Source organism: Carcharhinus amblyrhynchos, chromosome 21, assembly GCF_965287045.1.
Source record: "Carcharhinus amblyrhynchos chromosome 21, sCarAmb.v2.hapA, whole genome shotgun sequence".
Lineage (NCBI taxonomy): Eukaryota > Metazoa > Chordata > Chondrichthyes > Carcharhiniformes > Carcharhinidae > Carcharhinus > Carcharhinus amblyrhynchos.
In genome coordinates, this window is record NC_137344.1 from 39,272,590 (window position 1) to 39,296,107 (window position 23,518).

The following is a 23,518-nucleotide window of genomic DNA, read 5'->3' on the forward strand; positions in this document are numbered from 1 at the left end:
CCGAGGCAGCATTGAAATGCGAGTCCTCTCTTTGTTGCTGACGGACCATTATCAATGGCTGAGTTAGTAACTGTCGGGAGAGAAGGGGTGGAAAACTGATGGAGAAAATAAATAGAACACAGATTTTCTGAGCTGTGGGTGATGCTGTTGCAAATTGGACAGCTATTTGGTCTGAATGACAGAGCTGTCATGTTTCGTGCAGAAACATCAAGCCGAATGTAAGAGCAACTCATCCAGAACATATTTTGATGGCTGCGGGCTCTGTGCTGCGATAGGGGGGCCTCTAGCTAATTAAAGCACTCCAGGCCAGCTCTTTATTAAATTAGTTTTCTATCTCCCAGTCCAAACCGGCTGGATCAGTCAGCACAGAATCACAGAGGGTTTAACTACTGTTGTTAACAACGCTGCGCAGATATTTCATCTGAATCCCTTGGCCAGTCTTCTGCCTGCTAATTCACTTCCACCTGCCGCAGACAGTGGAGGCTGGCCAGAGGTAATCATGGACTGATGAATCACAATGGAAATACCAGGTCAGCCTGATCATTTTCCAGAGCCAACTTTGCTAATAAAGCCCGTGCGTGTGGCGAGCACCGCTCCGGAGGAATTCACTTAATGAGGGAACTTGCCGGAGAGCATCCTTTGCTCTGTGGGGTAGCCAGGATAGGAAACAAGCATTTTCCCAGATTAATGTTTCCAATTGCTTCCAACTTCTTTTCAGCTTGTCAAAAGTTGGCACGACTTTAGTACAAGGCTCCACGCTTGCTTCCTCATCATCGACCTCTGCGTCTTAATCTTATTTTTAAGATTTCCAGAGTTTGGCTTTTCTATTATTAATATTATTGTTGGGTAAGGGGCATGGAAATTGATCATGCTACATCTCCGTCATAGTCCAAGTGAATGGCTGAGGGGTTGAATACATAGAAACTAGAAGCAGGAGGAGGTCATTAAGCTCCTCGAGTCTGCTTCGCCATCCATTTTGATCATGGCTGACCTTCAAATTCAATATCCTGATCTCACCTTCTCCTCATATCCTTGAATCCCTTTAGCCCCAAGTACTATATCTAATTTCTTCTTGAATTCACACAATGTCTTGGTCTCAGCTACTTTGTGGTAGTTGAGGCCACACATTCACCACTCTCTGGGTGAAGAAATTTCTTCTTACCTCAGTCCTAGAAGGTTTACCCCTTATCTTCAAACTATGGTCCCCTAGCTCTAAACTCCCCCACCACTGGGAACATTCTTTCTGAATCTACCTTGTCTAATCCTGTTAGAATTTTATAAGCTTATGACATCCCCTCTCACTCTTCTAAACTGTAAAGAATATAATCCTAACCAATATAATGGCCAGGATTTCATGATCTCACTCAGACGAGGCTCATAAAATTCCACTCAAGACCCAATGGAGAATTCTGTTCTGCCAGCTAAGCCTGCCCTGATTCTGGGGCAGGCGAGGTCGTAAAATTCCAGTCAATGTCTCCTCTTATGACAGACCTGCCATCTCAAGAATCAGTCTGATAAACCTTTGCTGTACTCCCTCTATAGCAAGGACATCCCTCCTCAAATAAAGACACCAAAACTGCACATCACACTCCAGATATGGCCTCACCAACGCCCTGCACAATTGCAGTTAAACATTCCTATCCTCAAATCCTCTCGCTATGACGGCCAACATACCATTTGCGTTTTTTAGCCACCTGCTGTACCTGATGGACTCCACTTTCCATTAGGGACATTGCAAAGAGGATCCAGGACCAACAATTGGCCTTCCTAACTTACAAGTCCTACAGTCAACTGCAGAGCTACAAATACGATCCTACTTATTGTCAATCAATCTGGAAAAGATGGAGAACCAAAACATTAGACTTCCCTTACTCTGTGGCTCAGCTCCACATTGAGCAGGCTATGTATGAATCAAACGCTCAAGCATCAATCTTCACCTGGCACATCAAAATAGATCATTCTGAGGTACACAAAGAAAGACTGTGCTGCTACCTGTGGATAAAAGTCACTGAGCTGATTACAATGGTGGTGCTAGCTGAGTACATCAATCAGCTTTCTGCCCCTCATCTTTATGTATAGTTTATACCCAGTGAGCTCTAGCCTAACTTGACATCTATAGAAAAACACCATCTCTTGACGGGAATCATGGACATTCTGAAAGCCGTGACAAAATTTCAACAAACCTGATGTAACACGAGGGAAAGAAAAGATTATGCAGCCAGTTGTTATGAAGCGGAGTGCAATGTGTAGTGGAGACAGATTCAAGAGTATTTATTAAAAGAGAATTGGATTAAAAACTTGAAGGGGAATGAATCGCAGAGCCACAGGGAAAGAGCAGGGGAGTAAAATTAAATGGATCGCTCGTTCAAAGAGCTAGTACACGTGCGATGGGCAGAATGGGGTGTGGCAACCCATCCACTCACGCGAGGCAGGTTTTCCGTTTAAATATTTCACTGAGGCCGCACACCTTCACTTTAGCAGCGGTCGCATTTCTAATCACAGTCGGCAGGGATTTCCAGGCCTCAAAATCCCAGGAAGTGAAAGGAGACACTTAGGGCTGAACCCATGATGTAAGTGCCTTTACAGCACTTGCTTGTGGGTCAAGAGGAACAGGATTGAGACTAATAAACTTTGCTGGCTTTCCATCTGTTCCCCTCCTCACCCAGGAACACTCCCAACTATAAAGGACCTCCCCCCTCGGCTCCCCCCTCTCCCCCACCCCCAGCCCCCCCTCTCCTCCTCTTCCCCCCACCCCAACCATCAACTTTTTCTGCGCTGCTTTGGCCTATGATTTGATTTAATTGAATGTCAGAATGGTGATGTAAGGCTTTAAAGGTCAATAGTGGTGATGCAGGGTCCAAAGTATTTGTCAGGTTGTGATCGATGCTGAATGGAGAAATCATTTATTCTGACATATTTATATTAATCATTGATGAGTTATGTGACTGTTGCGATAATGAGAGCCATAATATCAGCTCAGGTGAAGCAGGTCAGTGCTTCAGATGAGTTACCGGGGCTCAGTGTGAAACCCTGGATGCTTTTCAGTATTAAAGGAGCTGATGTGAGTCACAGTTGATTGCCTCAATCCATTATGTGCAGGTTAAGCTTGGTGACATTTCACGACACTCTGTATTTCATATGGACCTCTGTCTTGGTTTACAAATAACCAAAATAATGGGCTCTGCCCAACATTTACATAGTGGGAGGCAATGGCCGAGTAGTATTATTGCTAGTCTACTAATCCAGAAACTCAGCTCATGTTCTGGGAACCCGGGTCCAAATCCCAACATGGCAGATGGTGGAATTTGAATTTGATTAAAAAAATCTGGAATTAAGAATCTACTGATGACCGTGAAACCATTGTTAAATTGTCAGAAAAGTCCATCTGGTTCACTGATGTCCTTTAGGGAAGGAAATCTGCAATCCTTACCCAGTCTGGCCTACACATGCCTCCAGGGCCACTGCAATGTGGTTGACTTTCAAGTGCCCTCTGAACAAGGGCAACTAGAGATTGAGAATAAATGCTGGCCAGCCAGCAACACCCATGTTCCACAAATAACTAAGAAAAAAAATCATATCACACTTCCATTAGCATCATAAATCTCATTTTCTCTGTTTTCACACATGCAACCATCTGATGAAAGGTACAGGCTAGGATTCTCCAAGCTCACACACCCCGCCACCACTGGTAGCAAGAACAGAGAATTTGGAGCTCAGCCGTAACTTCATTCACAGCAAAGGGAAAGGATAATCCCAGCAGCGGGCAAGGACAGAGAATCTGCTCACAGTTCAGATGAGGGGAAGAGAGTTCCATGGACTTGATGGCAATTTATTTTTCTGTTTCTCCATTAGTATTGATGCACCTTGTTGGATAGGAGGACATTGACTTGCCACAATATTGGAGTGTTAGCTTGCTGGGTTTGATGAGGAGGATGTCAACTGGAATTCCTGCTCATTGTCATTATTTAGGGATTCCAGCTGAAAGCATGAACATGGGAAACTGCTTGGGTTCATCTGTGCTGCCTCATCTGCAATACCATCAAAAGATTAGAGAAATTCACTGGAGGAGGGGGGTGGTGTTGGGAGATTATTTTCATCCCTGGAAAGCTGGGTGGGCTTGAATCCAGTGGGAGAATAACAAACTAAGAATCTGCATTAGGATGCTGACTTGCCTCAGATCCAACCTGTTGATCCAGAAGGAACTCTTCCACTGTAGACAGTAAAAATATAACAAAATATACTCCAACTTATAAATCAAAGAAAAGGTTTAATGAAGAAACTTCATTACTCCAAACTTGAGGCCTCACCCTGGGCCATTCCAAGATCCCCACAATTCCAATATGTTCTATTTTATACTGAGTCAGCTGGTCATCACATCATTCTGTCAATGGTTATATGGTTTACTGGGTCAGCTGACCCTTACAGCTCGTTACCATTGGTCACATTACAACATATTCAAAGTTATCACCGGTTACAGCCAAACACGACCATTTCTGATTTAACAACCAGAACAAGGTGTGGGCAACCAATCCGCTCACAGAACAAACATTTGTCATTTAAATATTTTAGTGCATTCTTTTATTTTGTTTTTAATGATAATCATTTGGATTTCCCAAGCCTCAAAATCCCAACTACTGTACGGAGGCACGAGGATGGAATCCATGAGGTAAATGATTTTATAGTAGTGTGTGTGGGCCAAGAGTAGCCAAGTGTTCCCTCCAGGCCTAACAAGCTGCCATCAACTGTGGGCTGCAGCTATTTAAGAAGACAGCTCATCACCACCTTCTCAAGGGTAACTAGGGATAGGCAATAAATGTTGGCCAGCCAGCAACGACCATCCCATGAATGAATAAAATGAAAACAGCCTAAGACGTGTGAACATATAAAACTGATCGCTAGAGAAAGACAATAAAGCCCACCCCATGCTGTGACGGTCGGGCCATCAGTTTGAACTGCTTCCCTGCCCTCTCCTGCAGTCATCTTATTTCCCAAGAGAGACAAAACTAAAGCCAGGACCAATAAGGAAAAACATACTCTATAACATGGCATGGTAGCGCAGTGGTTAGCACTGCTGCTTCAAGGACCTGGGTTCAATTCCCAGCTTGGGTCACATTCTGTTTGCACATTCTCCCTGTGTCTAAGTGGGTTTCCTCCGGGTGCTCTGGTTTCCTCCCACAGTCCAAAGATGTGCGGGTTAGCTTGATTGGCCATGTTAAAATTGCCCTTTAGGGTCCTGAGATGCATAGGTTAGAGGGATTAGCAGGTAAATATGTAGGGATATGGGAGTGGGGCCTGGGTGGGATTGTGGTCAGTGCAAACTTGGTGGGCCAGATGGCCTCTTTCTGCACTGTAGGGTTTCTAACATTCCTCCCCAAACTCCTCAGATGGTCAAGTGTTAGGTTTGAAGATGGGCTGAATGGTTTAATTCTGCTCCAAAATCTAAGGGTCTTATTGTCAAAGACACTCGTGACTGTTGCCCTGGCCAAGGACCCTCTTCAAATTATAAAGAGCATATGCCTTGTATGCCAAACTTTGCCACCGGAAGAAATTGAATCAGTATTTTCTCATCTTGGCTTTATTCGAAGAGAATTGGGAAGCTACTATGACCTCAATAATTATCCTAATAGTGACCCAGTTGCTTGCAATCATGGAAACAAATTTGCTACAAAGACCTGCCTATTTTGTGGCACAACCGGGCTTTACGCAGTATTAATGAGTGTAATTTAGCCAATCATAAATAATACCTAAAGACCAAAGCCAAAAAGATAAATAAAACATATTTGCTCCTTTAGAATTTTTGATGATGGGTTTGTGGTGGCTAATTAGCAGGCGTCTGGCAATCTAAATAAACATTAAGCTGGTAGTCGTACTTGCAATATTACCCCCCCCCCTGAGTTTGGATGTTACTCTGCGACCGCAAAATTGAAGTGCAAACTGCCTCTCATTATTTGGATGAAGGGAACGATTTGCTTGTTGTGCCCCCCCTAACGTCGTCCCTACAATAACAGCTGTCAGAAATTCAAAACAGTTCCATCTGAGGGATTCAGCCAGTATAAATTGAATGTTTCAAAGAAGCATGCTTTGGAAGGAATTTGTTATTATGGATAAGTTTCTGTTTTCCAGTATAATGTAAAATGGCAATTAAAGTATGAGCTGGTGTGGCTTTCCCAATCAGATCATTCATGTGATTTTTCCAAATGAGTCCATTTTTCGCACAGATCTCTCTCTTCCTGTGTCTGCACAGACCTCACCAGCCTTATCAGAGTCTTTAGTAGTCTAACCTCCATTCCTAATCTCAGACTGTGGGAGGAAACCAGAGCACCCAAAGACACAGAAAGAACGTGCAAACACCATACAGACCAGGAATATGAGAATGGAGGCAATGCTATATCCCTTTCAGATCAGACAACTATGTAACCTCATCACTATCCCCACTGCTAGTTCAGGAACAGTGATGTGGCCTCGATAAACCTTACGGCAGATGAATGGGGCAAAATTGTCCACACAGAGCGACTCAAGTTTTAATTCACTCTGAGAATGAACTTGCAGATTTTGGGCTGGAGTAATCAATGAAATATTTATGCAGGTATAATTTATAAGTATTTTTTGAGAATTGCTAAAAAGAGAGACATATTGTTGAAGCTTTTCACCTAGAACTCATCAGGACAAACACAAAAATACCAAATTTTAAAAGATCACAACAATCTACGCTATAGGTGAAAAAAGCAATTGCTGATTGGTTGGCAAGTTTACTCTGATCTAAGTGTTGTCATGGAGACAGTAATGGGGAGCAGAAGGCTCTGTAAGTTCCCAGATGAATAATGTGCGAGGTCTATGAATAATGGGTGGCAAGGTGGCACAGTGGTTAGCACTGCTGCCTCACAGCTCCAGGGATTTGGGTTCAATTCCCAGCTCAGGTCACTGACTGTGTGGAGTTTGCACATTCTTCCCGTATCTCCGGATGATCTGTTTTTCTTCCATAGTCCAAAGATGTATGGGTTAGATGCATTGGCCATGCTAAATTACCCCTTAGCATCCTGAAATGGATAAGTTATGGGGATTTGCAAGGTAAATGTGTGGGGTTTCAGGGATAGGGCCTGGGTAGGATTGTTGTTAGTGCAGACTTGATGGGCTGAATGGCCTCCATCTGCACTGTAGATTTTATGATCCTGAGCCTGCAATCTTCAAGCTTCCAGATATCTCCATGGTGGAGGGTGGGGAGGATGTATTCTTATTTGTGAATGGGGTGTCAGTTCCCATCTCAGCCTCACTGGAGTGATGACATAAACCAAACCCACTCTTTTCTTTGGATGTTAAAGTGACAAGGTTTAGAGCAGAAACAAACCAATGGAACTGGAGAATTTCAGCCCAGTTTTCTCAACAGAGTTGACACTTTGCCAATATTGTCTCCCCCTCCAATATCTCAGCCAATGGTCTGATGAGTGCAAGAGAAAAAGCTTTGGTGGCATGTCTCTCTTTATTGCAATATTCAGTCCTATATAATGAAGCAACACTTTTTTTTTCTTTGCAAACGTTACACAAGAACCCAACCTGGGATCATACTCAGGGCCAACTCCAGATATCATTTCTGTAAATTCTGACCTAAATCCACTGGGACCACAGTCACTTTATCTGGCAATTTGGCATCAACTTGAAGGTGAATGACAAGGGACTGTGAAGAGGAACCATATGAGACATTTTGAAAATGGAGACATCTGAAGTATTGGGAATTATGGGGTAGGAATCTGTGTTGAATGCTTTGCAAAACAGGTAGTATTACATTGAGAAATTTGCCCTGACTGCTAGCCCTTTAATCATCAATTGAATATCAGACACTGGATTTCACAGTTAGTCGATTTAATGTGTCCTGTCTTGTGCTTTAGCCCAACATCAATTTCTACCTTTGGACACCTCAGTCAAAGGGAGAATCTACATTTCCGAAAATGCTAGTGCTAACCAGTTACTGGCATAACTAACTAGTTATAAATACCTGTTAATGGTCTCAAAATGACTGAGGCTCATTTGTTTCAATGAAAGAAAAAACCCAACGTTTGCTGCATCACTGTCAACATGGTTGTCAAAAATTGGAAGATTGATGTCATGTTGCCAAGAGCAACAGCAGACACACTGCTACAAAGCAGGAAATTCATCTTGTTGCACTTGGGTTTCAGGTGCACTGCATGGAAGGAAAGCATTTTTGTGAATTATTGTCCCCAGCTAGGCGACTCATGCTAATTCTGGGGAACGGACTGTTCTCTATTTCCATTGTTAGTATCTTGTCTCGCCCAGATCAGACAGATAAAGGATGAATTGCTTGATAGACTGGTGCAACCACCCTGCCAAAACAGAGCCCCAGCCAACTCCAACCTCCTCCTGCCACCCCACCCACTGCCCGACACTTCCTTCTCCAGCAAAAGTGGCATGATATTTTCCAAACGCCGTGCCGGCAATCTGCGGCCTCACTCCAAGAGTTTTGACACCCATTTCATGCAGTAACCCCAGGAAGTGGCCCGTCATTGAAAAATGGGACCCTACACAACCAATCAGAAGATACTCAGTTTGGGTTGGATTTAAATTCAAATCTCAGGATCAGCAGGTCAATATGCTAACCATAGGCCAGAATTTTCCCGTGAATCGGAGTGGGCGAGAGGCAGACCATGGAAAAGTCTGTTGACTTCGGGTGAAATCTTGTGGTTTGGGACAAGCAAGGCCACATAATCCCACCGATCGTGTTACTCAGTGTAGCAGCAACTATACTCTTTAATTAAAACATTCTGTTTATCCTAGGCTGAGACAGTGGCACATGGCATTGAACTAGAGATCCAGGCTATTTACCCTTGGTTCATATTCCATTATACTAACTGGCGGAATTTAAATTCAATCAAAAAATCTGGAATATAAAGCTATTTTTTGTAAGGGTGACCATGACAACTATCATCATTCGTCATAAAAAAAATTCTCACTTACTAATGTCCTTCAGGGAAGAAATTCTGTCCAATTTACCTCCTTAGATTTACATGTGACTCCAATTCCACAGCAATGTGGTTTACTTTGAAATAGCCTAGCAAACCATTCAGTTCAAGGGTGATTAGAGATGGGCAATAAATGTTGGCCTTGCTAGTGATCCCATGAAAGAGTAAAGAAAGAATATAACAAGCACAGAACACCCCAAAATGCTTTGCAGCCAATGAAGGTACATGTGAAGTGTAATCATTGCTGTAATGTACAAACACAAATTCCAATTTGTGCCTCGCAAGGATATGGTGCAGTATTGGGTAAATGGAATTAACCATTTTGCGGCACGGTGGCACGGTGGTTAGCACTGCTGCCTCACAGCACCAGGGACTTGGGTTCAATTCCCGGCTTGGGTCTCTGTCTGTGTGGATTCTGCACATTCTCCCTGTGTCTGCGTGGGTTGCCTCTGGGTGCTCCAGTTTCCTCCCCCGCTCCAAAGATGTGTGGGTTAGGTGGATTGGCTATGTTAAATTGTCCCGTAGTGTCAGGTGGACTAGCTAGGGTAAATGGGGATGGGGCCTGGCTGGGATTGTGGCCAGTGCAGACTTGATGGGCTGAATGGCCTCCTTCAGCACTGTAGGACTCTATAAGTTGGAGATAAGACTAGATCTAATTGAGTGCTACAACAGGATTGAGTTGTTGAAGGGCAAATTACTGTTGCCATACTCCTAAAAGATCAGCAAAACAACACCTGCAACAGTGCAATACTCCCTCAGATGTTGTGTTCAAGCATTTGGAGTGACACTTGACCACATAACCCTCCAACATGGAGTCACAAGTACCACTATAGAATTATAGAATCATAGAATCTCTACAGTGCAGAAGGAGGCCAATCGGCCCACCGAGCCTGCACTGACAACAATCCCACTCAGGCCCTATCCCAGTAACCCTGCATATTTACCCTGCTAAATCCCTCTGCAACTAAGGGGCAATTTAGCATGGCCAATTCACATAATCTGCACATCTTTGGACTGTGGGAGGAAACCGAGCATCCGGAGAAAACCCACACAGACTTGGGGAGAACGTGCAAACTCCACACAGAGGCCGGATTCGAACCCGGGTCCCTGGCGCTGTGAGGCAGCAGTGCTAACCACCGTGCCTCAACTGAGTTTTGTTCACATTCAGCAGTTTTTCCTGTCTTTGATGGTTTCAAAGTCAGAGACTTAACTTGTATCTGTAAACAACAACAGATTACAATCCTTCCTCGTATATTGGAGCCATTTTCACATGGGGGTTACTTGGGTTGATATTTGCGCTCTTGCCACAAAATAATTAACTGTGGGCACAAATCCCAAACCAATCTTCCCTATTTTAAAGCAGGAATCTAATTCTAGGCTTAAGAAGACAGTTTGAAACCAACTCAAGCGTTGCTTCTGTAGTTTACGACGCTACATGAAATGCTTGATCAGATGTCCATCTTGCAATTGCCCCCAGGAGCCCAATATCTGCTAATGATATATTGCAAGGATTCAATTTTATGCTGACAAATGTAGTTCAAGAATTCAATTTTAGGCTCAGAAATGTCTTTGATATACAAGGCTAAACAAATGCCAGAATGCTCCTTATGTCAAATGGAATATTGAGTCATCTTTCACATTGATTAGCATAGGAAAGTAAAGCAAGTGAAGGCTTTGCAGACTAATAAAACATAGGCTGTTTCCAGCAGTACTGTCAATACTCAGAAAGCTTTATTGCCAAGAATAAACAAACTGTATTTAACGGAACAGGTCCTCTGAGGGTAACAGGCTTAGTGGATTTAGAAAATGCCGTCATATTGTTCCAAGCTTCAAAGTAGCACTGTAATTTATTTAATCTCAGGGATAAACAATAAATAGAGAAAGGGTGTTTGTGAGAAATTGCAATTAAGATGTATTTTAATGCAGATATTTTGTCAGTCAACATCATAGTGTCAGCGTTTGCATTGTAAATAATTCTGTCATGCCAACATTTGAAATGACAGACAAGGAATGTCATTTCAGATGAAATTAAGGACTACAGGGACCATGTAGCTAGACACACAGCTAATACTAGTCAAGTCAACCCAGCAACTTCTGTCCTGCCACAGTTCACATCTCCCAGAGCCACATGGCTAGCAGCTGCTTAACCCATGACAGGGCATATTTTGTGTAAAATGACCATTATGTATTGCAAGGGCTGTAGGGTGGCACAGAGGTTAACACTGCTGCCTCACAGCGCTAAGCACCTGGGTTCGATTCCCAGCTTGGCACACTGTCTGTGTGCGGTTTGTACATTCTCCCCGTGTCTGCATGGGTTTCCTCAGGGTGTTCCAGTTTCCTCTCACAGAGCGAAAGATGTGTTGGTTAAGTGCATTGGACATGCTAAATTCTCCCTCTGTGTACCCGAACAGATGCCGGAGTGCGACAACTCGGGGATTTTCACAGTAACTTCATTGCAGTGTTAATGTAAGCCCACTTGTGACGCTAATAAATAAACTTAACAGCTGCTGAACCCATGGCTGGGAATAGTTTATGTAAGATGAGCATTTTGTCTTGTAATGCACAACACATTGTTCTTCTGCAAATGGAACCTTGTGTATTTAAGTCCACAAGATGTAATTGCTTTAAATATGTATGTTCCAGGGGCTATCTAGAGGGGAATTGCTTCTCTGTTGATTAGTAGCTGATCGTATATCCCAGGCTGCTCCCTGTATCAAGCACAAATGACTGGCTTTGATTTTTATAATTGGTTTGGATTGATGGTCAACTGTGACATCTGAAATGTAGCACATTCAAACACATGAAATTTAATAGACATTCATACATGTGTAGGCATGACACATGACACAAGAGAGGTGAATTTATTGAAAGAATAGCGGTGTCTGAACAACTCATAGTGTCACAAATGTGCAACTTGCATGGAAGAAATATGCCATGAATTGTCAATTATCACAAATTGTTGGATTATTTACACAAATTTCACATCTTGTTTTATCCTCTTAACATTTTCCAGGAAGATGCTGCATTTGTGCAATCATTCCCAACTAAACTCACTATAAAAGTTTAATAATTAACAGTATAAGTACCGTAATAATATGAGAATTGTTATTGACTGGCAGTTCATCACTTTGACTTACGAAGGGAACATTATATGGGGTCCCATTCTTTATGCTGTGACTTATTATTGTAGTTTTAAAGCGTTGAATTTTTATATCATTTTTCTTTTTCCTTTTCTTTCTCTTAACCCAATCTTTTTCCCCTCCCTTTTTCTCATCTGACATTAAATTCACCCACTCCATTTCCATTTTATTCTAAGTCCTTCTTCTGTTGCTTTGTCAAACTTAAATCTAATTGTTCAAAGCAATAAACACTGCTGGTCCCCTCACTCACCAAGGTCCTCAATGCCCTGTTGTCCACTCTGTACTGTTCTCAACTTGCACCCACACAAAAGGACATTTATTATTGAGCTGCTGGGTGCAGGGAAAGATCCAACTAACATGGCATGCTGTGAAGTGCCCAGCTCCAGCAAATTTCATGGGCGGGATTTTATGGCCTCACTCGCCCAAAATCGTAAAATCACGCCCAAGGTCAACAGACCTTTCCAAGGTTCATCCCTTACCCACTCTGATTCCTAAGTGGGCAGGCGGGTAAGATTCCAGCACATGTTTTGGAGAGGTGGTGGCCTAGTAGTATTATTACTAGACTATTAATCTGGCAAATCAGTTAATGTCCTGGGGACCTGGGTTTGAATCTCACCAAAATCACAGATGGTGGAATTTGAATTGAAAACAAATTGGAATTAAGAATCTACTTATGACCATGAAACCATTGTCGATGGTCAGAAAAACCCATCTGGTTCACTGATGTTATTTAGGGAAGGAAATCTGCCATCCTTGCCTGGCCTGGTCTACAGATGAATCCAGAGCCACAACCATGTGGTTGACTCTTAACTGCCCTCAGGCAGCAAGGAATGGGCAATAAATGTTGGCCAGCCAGTGATGCCCATGTCCCATGAATGAATAAAACAAAGCTTGTACAAACGATCTTTCAAAAAAACCATCAGTTTTCTTACACTGTTTCTGATTCAGTCATCTTGTAGCCCTTTAGTGACAACTTGATTTGATTTGATTTATTATTGTCACATGTATGGGTATACAGTGGAAAGTATTGTTTCTTATGTGCTATGTAGACAAAGCATACCATTCATAGAGAAGGAAAGGAGAGAGTGCAGAATGTAGTGTTACAGTAGTAGTTAGGGTGTAGCAAAAGAGCATTGTTACTGAGTTTAGAAGTTGTTAATATAGTCCATTTATAAACTCTGCCAATGATTTCCATTCCTCTACATCAAATGGTATTCTGTTCAACATTCCACCATTCTTTTCCCTAAAAGAAATGGATGAAGTTTCCTACGTGCTTTAATATTTTTAGCTTTTAACCATATTTCCCAGTACTTGGATCCTGTGCTTGACTAATGAACTTCCTTGGATTTGAATTCACTCGCACTTATGAAAATCATGTAATATATTCAATCATCCTGCAATGATTCTGTTCTTTTCCAGTGCTGCGTTTGGTTGCCTTCCTCAGAGGGCAACTTTCAGGAGAGTTCAGGAATCAACTTTGTAGCTTGGGCTCCACTCAGGGTTCCATCATAACTTCATTTTCCTATTCCCATTCTCGGACATTTTGCTGACACCGCCAGGGACAGACTGTCAGGCGAAGTCCTGGAGACTGTGGGCGGGGGGATGTGAGGATTTCCTCCGGGTGCTCCAGTTTCCTCCTACACTCCAAAGATGTGCGGGTGAGGTGGATTGGCTGTGCTAAATTGCTGCTTTGTGTCAGAGTGATTGGCAGGGTAAATATGCGGGGTTACAGGGAAAGGGCTTGGATGAGATTGTTGTCAGTGCTGGCTTAATGGACCAAATGGTCTCCTTCTGCGCTGCAGGGATTCTATGATCCTGTGAATCATGAGCTGGCATCACCCACAGTGACACACCCACATTCGACTGACTCACACTAAGGTAGATGCTAATTTTAAAGCAAATCTCTTGGTGGTTAATTGTGAGGTTGCAGAAAACACCTAAACATGCAAGTGAGACAAGTCAGGTGATCAGCTGTGGCTGTGAAATTGTGACAAATTTCTCCAAAGGATCCATTCTCCTCCAGTTTAAACTTTACTCTTATGGCATCTGTATCATTAACTACAACATATCAGAGTTCCAGCCATATCGCACATTCCACACCATCCCTATCCACGTTTGGCAAAATAACTCAATGAATAGCTTAATAATTTTAATAAACTTAAACTCTTTCTGCTGTGCACTATCTATTTTATCCAATGCAGTGGGAAGCATACCTTCAGTCAGAAGTATATGCACATTTCCTGCTTGCCAGGTTATTTTAGTTTTAAGTTTATTTCTTAATGTCACAAGTAGGCTTACATTAAAACTGCAAAGAAGTTATTATGAAAATCCCCTAGTTGCCAAACCCCGGCGCCTGTTCGGATACATTGAGGGAGAATTTTCTGTGGTCAATGCACTTAACCAGACACCTATTGGACTCTGGAAGGAAACCAGAACACCCGGAGGAAACCCACGCAGACATGGGGAGAACATGCAGACTCTGCACAGACAATGACCCAAGCCGGGATTTGAACACGGGTCCCTGTCGCTATGAGACAGCAGTGCTAACCACAGTGCCACCGAGAGCACAGAAAACTGTTTAGCACCTGAGAAAAGGGTGGGGTGCAGTGGAATTTCTAAGCCTATTTTAACTCTTGGTCTGATGTTACAACAAGCCTGCACAGATGGAAAAAGCAGCATCAAAATCATAATTCTCTGCTTTTATAATGACAAGTAACACAGCGAGATAAAAAAAAAACACAGCTTGGATCTAAATGCACAAAAATAGTCCTTAATCCAATGCGTCATTGAAAAGCTTCGTCAAGAGTGAAACCAATTTGCTTGAGCTGCAAGCTAACAGCACAAATCTCTTCTATATATGGCTCCAGAAGTGGATTGCTAGCCGTCTGCTCTGCTTTTTGAACTGGCAGCTCTCTGTTCCAAGTGCACTTTTGGGAAATTGCTCCCTATGGCCAAATAGGTAGCTGACATTCACAGTTTGAGATCATACGTGAAGAATGGATCACTTGGTCTGTTTCTAATGAGTCATAGAGTCAAAGAGTCATAGAGGATTACAGCATGGAAACAGGCCCTTTGGCCCAACTTGTCCATGCCGCCCCCCTTTTTATTAATCCCAATTGCCCGCATTGGGTCCGTATCCCTCTATACCCATCATACCTATATAACTGTCTATAGAGTCATAGAGGTTTATAGCATGGCAAGAATAGCACCCAAAAAACATTAACCCAGGGATGATAAGCTTAGGAAAGGGTGGGGAAAAATTAAGCAGCAAATGAATAAGTAAAATTTAACATACAGAGCTGGATTTCCCATTCGCATTTGCCCCAACACCACAGAGGGTGGTGAGTGTCTGGAACAAGCCGCCAGAGTTGGTATTAGAGACAGGTACAATTTTACCTTTTAAAAAGCATTTAGATAGTTACCTGGGTATGATCGGTATAAAGGGATATGGGCCAAATGCGGGCAGTTGGGATTAGTTTAAGGATTTAATTAAAAAGGTTGGCATGGACAAGTTGGGCTGAAGGGCCTGTTTCCATGCTGTAAACCTCACTGACCAGAAAATCCACCCTCTATTTATAAACTGCTCATTATTAATAAACTGTCGCCCACTTAAATTCTTTCTGAGGTACATTGTTGCTGCCAGCACATCCACTTTATCCATAGCAGTGGGAAGCATACCTCCAGTCAGAAGCATATGCACATTTCCTGTTTGCCAGATTATTTTAAGTTTGAATTTATTTATTAGTGTCATAAATAGGCTTACATTAACACTACAATGAAGTTACTATGCAAACCCCCTTGTCGCCACACTCCAGCACCTGTTTGGGTAACACTGAGGGAGAATTTAGCATGGCCAATGCTTTGGAGAAATTGCAAACATCACCTCAGCCTCAGCGGCCATCTTTCCTTGAAAAATGGACAGTAAAAGGCAGTTCAAATTCTATACGGAATACAGTTGATGTTTAAAGTTATGAATATGGCATGTCTTTACTGGGCGTGGCAATAACTGATTACAAATAATTCACACTGAGACACAGAGATACACTACTTCTCCAAAAGATGTGCATGTTTCTAAGTGCTGTTTGTATCTTTGATTTAAATAACCAACAAGATTTTCCCAATAAGCAAACTTCCATGGGTTTAAATCAGCGATCTCCAAACTCTGATCCAGATGCGGCTCGTTGCGGACCTGATGTGGCCCACGGGCCGTAGTTTGCAGAGCCCTGGTTTAAATAAAGAGGGTTATCTGTTTGAAAATTCAAAATGATGTCACCCACTCACCACACATACAAAAATGCACACACGCACAATTTAAAAAAGACAGTTAAAGAGGATAACGCACTTTTACAAGTTACTAACTGAAGATTAGATAGAAGTCATGTGATGAGCTCATCTTGGCACAGGCCTGATGAAAAAGAGTTTCATTTCCATTCTTGAAATGTAGCTAGATGAAGTCAGTAATGAAAGTTGTACGTGAACATCATTGCAGGATTCTCTTCATAAAATCCAGACAGTGCAGAAAGAGACCATTCGACCCATCGAGTCTACACCAACCACAAGCCCATCCTGACCCTATTCCTGTAACTCCAAGTATTTACCCTGCTAATCTCCTGACACAAGGGTTAATTTAGCATGGCCAATCAACCTAACCCACACTCCTGCGGGCTGTGGGAGGAAACCGGAGCACCCGGAGGAAACCCATGCAGACACAGGGAGAATGAGCAAACTCTACACAGGCAGTGACCCAAGTCGTGAATTGAACCCAGGTCCCTGGCGCTGTGAAGCAGCAGTGCCAACTACTGTGTCACCATGCTGCCCCTTGAAGGGAAGAATTTTCAACAGGCTATATTGTTAGTTGCTTGCAGTCTTATTACGAGGAGGTGGGATTTGAAAGGGAACAGGCTTGAAGAGCTTACAGTCTCCAATCTTAAGGCATAGACCTTGCTGCCTTTGCTGTTTCTGCTGCTGCTATTTCTTGTCGTGTTATTTGCATTGATTGGTTTCTCCCTGGTGCTTGAAGAAAGTAAGATTGGTTCTGTGAAGAGAGTTTCAATCTGGTGACCACATGGTTAATACTTTTACTGTCCATTCAGAATGATTTGAAATCAGAAGCCAAGGCTACATCCGGGAGAATGGATAAAGGCCATTTACACATATTTATAGTAAAACTGTTTTTCCTACAGCTGTCTTTGTTACGTTTTGAGTTCGAAGGCAGTCACTCTGGGAGTTCATCGGTTTTGAGTTTCAAGTAAGTCCACAAACAATAGGAGGTGGGAATTCCCCAAATGGTTCCATTTTTGTATGTCCATTCAAGGGTGATACTCCATGAAGGCTTATTCAATCAGCAATGTTCCAGAGACGGAAATTCCTTCTGCAGCTCTGCAGAAATTCAAACATCACCTGACCCTCAGCAGCCATCTTTTCTTTGAAAGTAGACAGTTCATGAAAGGCAGTTCACCAAAATTCTATCCTGAATAAACGTCCATGTTTAAAGTTATGAAAATGATGTGCCTTTACTGGGCATGACAAAAACCAAATAATTCAGAGAGAGACAAATTGCCTTTGGTTTTAAATAAAAACTTCATTGTTTTTACTAAATTGCACATTTCACCTCACTTTAATTAAAAGGTGAGGCAGTTCTCATGCCTCTAAGAAGATTGCAACACTTTAAGATATTGAAGTCCCAACACATGGTTCCACTTAATGGATTCAAAAGTTAATTCTTACTTCTTGATCTCTTTTTAAAATCAGCAATGTCATTTGCACCTTCCTGATCTGCTCGGAAAATGGTGTGTTCTGTTCCACAGCAAACCTGCAGTGCTATCCTCTTACCAGTGGTGTCCCTAATGCATAGTGATAGCATGTTTTTCAGAGAATAAAATATGCAGCACAAAATCGAGTGAAACTTTAACAAAAGGAGTTATTTCCTGACTCAGACCTGATTTTAATCAATTATCCGACCAGATTTGGGAATATTCACAATTCTTCATTCACCTTGAAAGGATTTATCTGTCTTGCCATAAGTTCCTGAGAGGTTTCTTTCAATTTGATTTGATTTATTACTGTCACATGTATTGATATAGAAAAGTATTGTTTCTTGCGCACTATACAAAGCATGCCGTTCATAGAGAAGGAAAGGAGAGAGTACATAATGTAGTTACAGTCATAGCTAGGGTGTAGAGAAAGATCAACTGAATGAGAGGTAGGTTCATTCAAAAGTCTGATGGCAGCAGGGAAGAAGCTGTTCTTCAGTCAGTTGGTATGTGATCTCAGACTTTTGTATATTTTTTCCAATAGAAGAGAGTGTAAGAGAGTATGTCAGGGGTGCTTGGGGTCCTTAATTATGCTGGCTTTTCCTAGGCAACAGGAAATATCCATGAGTGGAAGGCAGGTTTACATGATTGACTGGGCTTCACTCACGGCCTTTTGTAGTTTCTTGTGGTCTTGGGCAGAGCAGGAGCCATACCAAGCTGTGATACAACCAGAAATAATGCATTCTATGGTACATCTATAAAGGTTGGTGAGAATCACAGTGGACATATCAAATCTCCTTAGCCTTCTGAGAAAGTAGAGGTGTTGGTGGACTTTTTTAACTTTAGCATGGGGGGGAATCAGATTGTTGGTGATAGGGGTACCCAAAAACATGAAGGTCTTGACCATTTCTATTTCATCCCCACTGATGAAGACAGGGATAATTTCTGTGTACAACAAAGTGCTTCCTCAAGATTGATATCTGAAAGACATACTTCAGGTTTATCCCTAGAACTGGAGAACTTTATTTTATCTCGTAGCCACTATCTGAAAGTTGCTCAGATTTTGTTCAGTACCATCTCGGTACTTCCTCCTACCATAATACTTCCTTGGATTTAACATTATAAATCTGACGTCCAGATATGCGGAGTTCAGTACCAATAGTTGCTTCAATAAATTAACCCATATCCCTTGCGTTCTCTCAAGTTGATTCACATTGAACAATATCTATATATACCACACTGTAACAAGGGGTATGCAACATTGTCAAGCCCCAGTCCCTCTGGATATACAAACTAAACTTTCACAACCTAAAGATTGGAAATAATTTTCTGGATGTAAAAGATGTGCAATACCAATCAGTGCCCTGTGCATGAAAGATGCCTGATGGATTGAGTTATACAGAGCTTAAACTGGACATGTGTGGTCAATGATCACTGAGTTTTTCTCCATCTCAGTAGCCTTTAGCCAACACTCACTTGCATTATATTCCACCCTGTAATGTCCTTTACCGATTGTTACCATTGTTATGGTTCAGGTCAGAAACTCCAAAGTGTTTTATGAAGCCCACCAGATCACAGGATTTGCACTTTGAATTTGGCTACGATGAGCATGAGATATTTCACCTGAGCTATGATTCAAATGACCCACCAGGGAGCTTTTATCACACAAAGTTTATATAAGAATTTAATTAACATGTATGGAAAAAAAATTAGCAACAGCTTTTATCAATTACAAACAAAAAACAGAACAACCAAAATAATGTGTAGCCATTAACAAAGATCTCTAGGATATTCCAATCAAATTAATCCCATGAACAAAAAACACTTCCACAAGTTTAACACAGCAAAGACTAATGCGTGATACTGGAACTGAGTCCTTTGGATGAATGCCGCACCTTTCTTGATATGCTCACAACAGTTTGAAGTCAGAACAGCTTCCCAGAACACCAGGGAGAGACTCTGGTCAAGCCACCAACAGCGGATTTTTTACTCTAAGAAGGCTTTCAACGAACCCACAGAATTTCCCAAAACCAGGGGGAGAGAGACAGAGAGAGAGAGAGAGACTGTTTTCAGTCTGATGTCCCCTCTTTTCTAAGCTAATAACTGCTGCCAGCCAAAAATAGAAAATGAAATCTAGAATTCCCTAGGAAGGAAAAAAAAACTGACCAGAGCCCATGACGTTCCTTCCAACAATGCAGGGCCATAAAACAAACCAGAGTAAAAGTAAATAAAACCCATTTAAACCACAAAGGAGCAATAATACAGCTCCTAGTAGACAACCAGCACCACACTGTGATCAGCTAAGGCTGTGAGCTACAGAGAACATGATTTAAAGAAAACTCTTCAAGATACACTAATGTCACACCATCCCCATCAAGACTGATAGTCTTTAAAAAGAGTTATGAATTTCCCATTGACAGATGCAAAGGAATCACATGATTTTTACTGCAACAAATTAAAATTAACATCAGTTAAACTTTATTTAACACAGTTGCAAAGTACAGAAAAGGTATTTCCTAATTTCTCACTAAGACATAAGAACACAAGAAATAGGAGCAGGAGTCAGCCATCTAGCCCTTCAAGCCTGCCCCGCCATTCAATAAGATCATGGCTGATCGGTCGTGTCTCAGTTCCACTTTCCCGCCTTCTCCCCATAACCCTTAATCCCCTTGCTTATCAAAAACCTATCTACCCGCGTCTTAAATATATTTAGCGAGGCAGCCTCCACCACTTCAACGGGCAGAGAATTCCAGAGATTCACCACCCTTTGAGTGAAGAAGTTCCTCCTCAACTCCGTTCTAAACCGCCCCCCCTTATCTTGAGGCCGTGCCATCTAGTCCTACTGTCCTTTCTGAGCAGGAAGAGCCTCTCTGCCTCTATCCTATCCATCCCATTCAACATCTTATACGTCTGATCATCCCATGTCAGGTTGATATGAAATATCACACTCTCAGCAGAAGTGTAATTTTCTGTTTAAAGTCCTAATCTCCTCCAAATATTAGCAAGACCTCTTCTACTTACACTATCAGGATAAATCTTCCAGCATCCTTTTAAATAAAGTCCCCTCCCTGCCCCCAGTTTCCTGAGCATACTTGAATGAACTTCCAGTAACATGGTACCCTCTAGTAAGTTCTTGGTCTTTAACTCTTTGCAGGACTCATTTAATCAAACAGGGAATCCATTCTCACCAGCACTCTGATGGGTAACCTAAAAATGGTCCCTTTCTTTTGCCTAGCGTGGCAACAACTGTTATGAGTCTTCTACCCAAAATCTTTCTGTTTGACTGTAGCAAGGCTAAGTGCCTCCTCCTTTGTGTGTTGAGATATTTACATTCTGCAACTTACTTTCATTAAGTTTTGATTGAGATTCTGTCTCCATAGATCCCAAATCACATCAGTTAGTCCCTGGCTAGATGTTTTAAGAGGTCATACTCCCCTCTCCAAAAATACTATTTTGTCTTGAAACAAAGGAGCAGGTTTAAACATAATCATATTACAAAGTCTAGCATTTGTGCACTATATGCCTATCTGAATACATACCTACATACTTCCTATTTACTGGCTCACATCCTCAAAAATTATATTCAATTATCTTCATCTGAACTACTGACTTTGTGTTTTCCGAAAAAAAATGAACATTTCTGTTTTCTATTCCCTCCTTTTGATCATCAATGAATAGGCTGAACATAATATATTGAACATAATACACTGAACATAATAGCCAGAACATAATATACAGATCAAAAGGGCCCCAGCACTGAATGATAGCACACATCAATGATAACCAGAACTTACTGGGTGGTTACTTCATTTAAAACCATCCTTTGTTGTGTAAGAATGTAACCAGTGACAACTTTGCATTGAATGTAATGTGACTAATGGTACCAAGCTGGAAATGTCAGCTGACCCAGTAAACCATGGAACCAATTACAGAATGATGTGATGGTCAGCTGACTCACTATAAATAGGAAACTGTTGGGAATTGTGGGGAGCTTGGATTGGCCCAGGGGTAGCCCCAAAGTTTGAAGTAATTAAGTTTCTTTATTAAACCCTTTCTTTGATTTATTAGTTGGAGTAAGTTTTGTTATATTTTATATTGTCTGCATTTGAAGATTTCCTTCTCAGGAAACATGCTAACAATTCTTTAACCTCCCCCTCTTCATGTGAAATCTGATTCTATCATACAAATCCTCATGGGGCATTTTATTAAAAGCCTTTTGGAAATTTGAGTAGATAATATCACCCAGGTCTGGAAATTAAAATTTCTAATTATTTCTTCAATAAACTGGATCTTGTGTGTCGATTCTGACTTTTGCTTTCTGAAGCCATTGTGGCAGCCTCAATAATTCCTCTATGTTCTAAGTGCTCACACACAGCTTATTTTATGATGGCTTCCATGAACTGAGGTGTGGATCATGGTGTCTATTTCCCATTGCCATCATTTGACTCTTAAAAGCTCTGACAAAGGGTCGTCCTGACTTGAAACTTTGGCTCCATTCTCCCTCCACAGATGCTGTCAGACCCGCTGAGATTTTCCAGCATTTTCTGTTTTTTATTTGACTTTTTTTCCCTCTTGAACGGTGGAGCACATTAATTTCTTCCAAGCTGTTAGCATTATAATAATTCTTCGCAAGCTAAGAACATTTATCCAGGGCACAGTAAACACCTGCCATTTCTTTCAGCAGCCGGTAATGAATTAATTCAAGTCCTGCTGCTTTTCTGACATTGACCCCTTTAATATATTTCCATAGACTCCATAAAATCCTGACAGTGCAGAAGGAGGCCATTTGGCCCATCAAATCCGCGCCGACTCTCTGAAAGAGCATATTACGCAAGCCTGTGTCCCCACCCTATCCCCATTACCCCACTCATTTACCATGGTTAATCCACCTAACCAGCACACCTTTGGGCACTGAAGCCAGAATTTAATTGGCACGCTGGCCCTTCTGAGGCTCGGAGAACAGCATTCTCTTCTGGTCTCAAGTGGGATTGTACAAACCTTGGGTGGACACGCTGGTAAAATTCCACCCTAAGGAGCAATTTAGCATGGCTAATCCAACTAGCCTCCGCAGCTTTGGAGTGCAGGAGGAAACCAGAGCACCCAGAGGAAACACACGCAGGCACGGGACAAAGTGCAAACCCCACACAGTCATCCAAGGCTGGATTCCTGCCGCTGTGAGGCAGCAGTGCTAACCACTGCACCATTGTGCCAGCCAATCCCCTTGTTATCTAAAAGAAATTGAGTTGGATTTTTGTCCAAACACAGGCCACGGAAAACCAGCAATCTTGTCATAATTAACAGAGCAAATATGAAGTGTCTGCTCAACTCTTCTAACCAGACTTTCATTATCAATTCTTATTGCTCCCAAGTTAGCCTGTAAAGGTATTATTAGCTCCTGAACTGATTTTTTCCACTGCTCTACTCACCTCCTCTCCAGATTAACTTCAGCTTTTCTGTATTAATACCGTTCCTTGAAACTTTTTCCATCATAATGCTGCAGATAAATCCTAGACACCTCTTCAAGTGCTAATACACCTCTAAAGAAGTAATGAGCATGACTTACCAGTGGTTCATACCATGCTCCCACTGCAGTGAGGTCAGAGAATTTGGGGGCCAGCCAAATCTCCGTTCACTGTGGCTGGATGAGAAAATC

The 23,518-nt window shown here is 42.0% G+C and overlaps 1 protein-coding gene and 1 long non-coding RNA gene across 3 annotated transcripts in view; one reads left to right on the forward strand and one right to left on the reverse strand.

The window, feature by feature from the left end:
- LOC145356372 (protein shisa-6-like) overlaps positions 1 to 23,518 on the forward strand; it is a 519,167-nt gene that overhangs the window by 424,858 nt on the left and 70,791 nt on the right. The gene's annotated exons all lie outside the window — the stretch shown is intronic.
- Positions 1 to 23,518, reverse strand: part of LOC145356373 (uncharacterized) — a 144,425-nt gene that overhangs the window by 119,857 nt on the left and 1,050 nt on the right. The gene's annotated exons all lie outside the window — the stretch shown is intronic.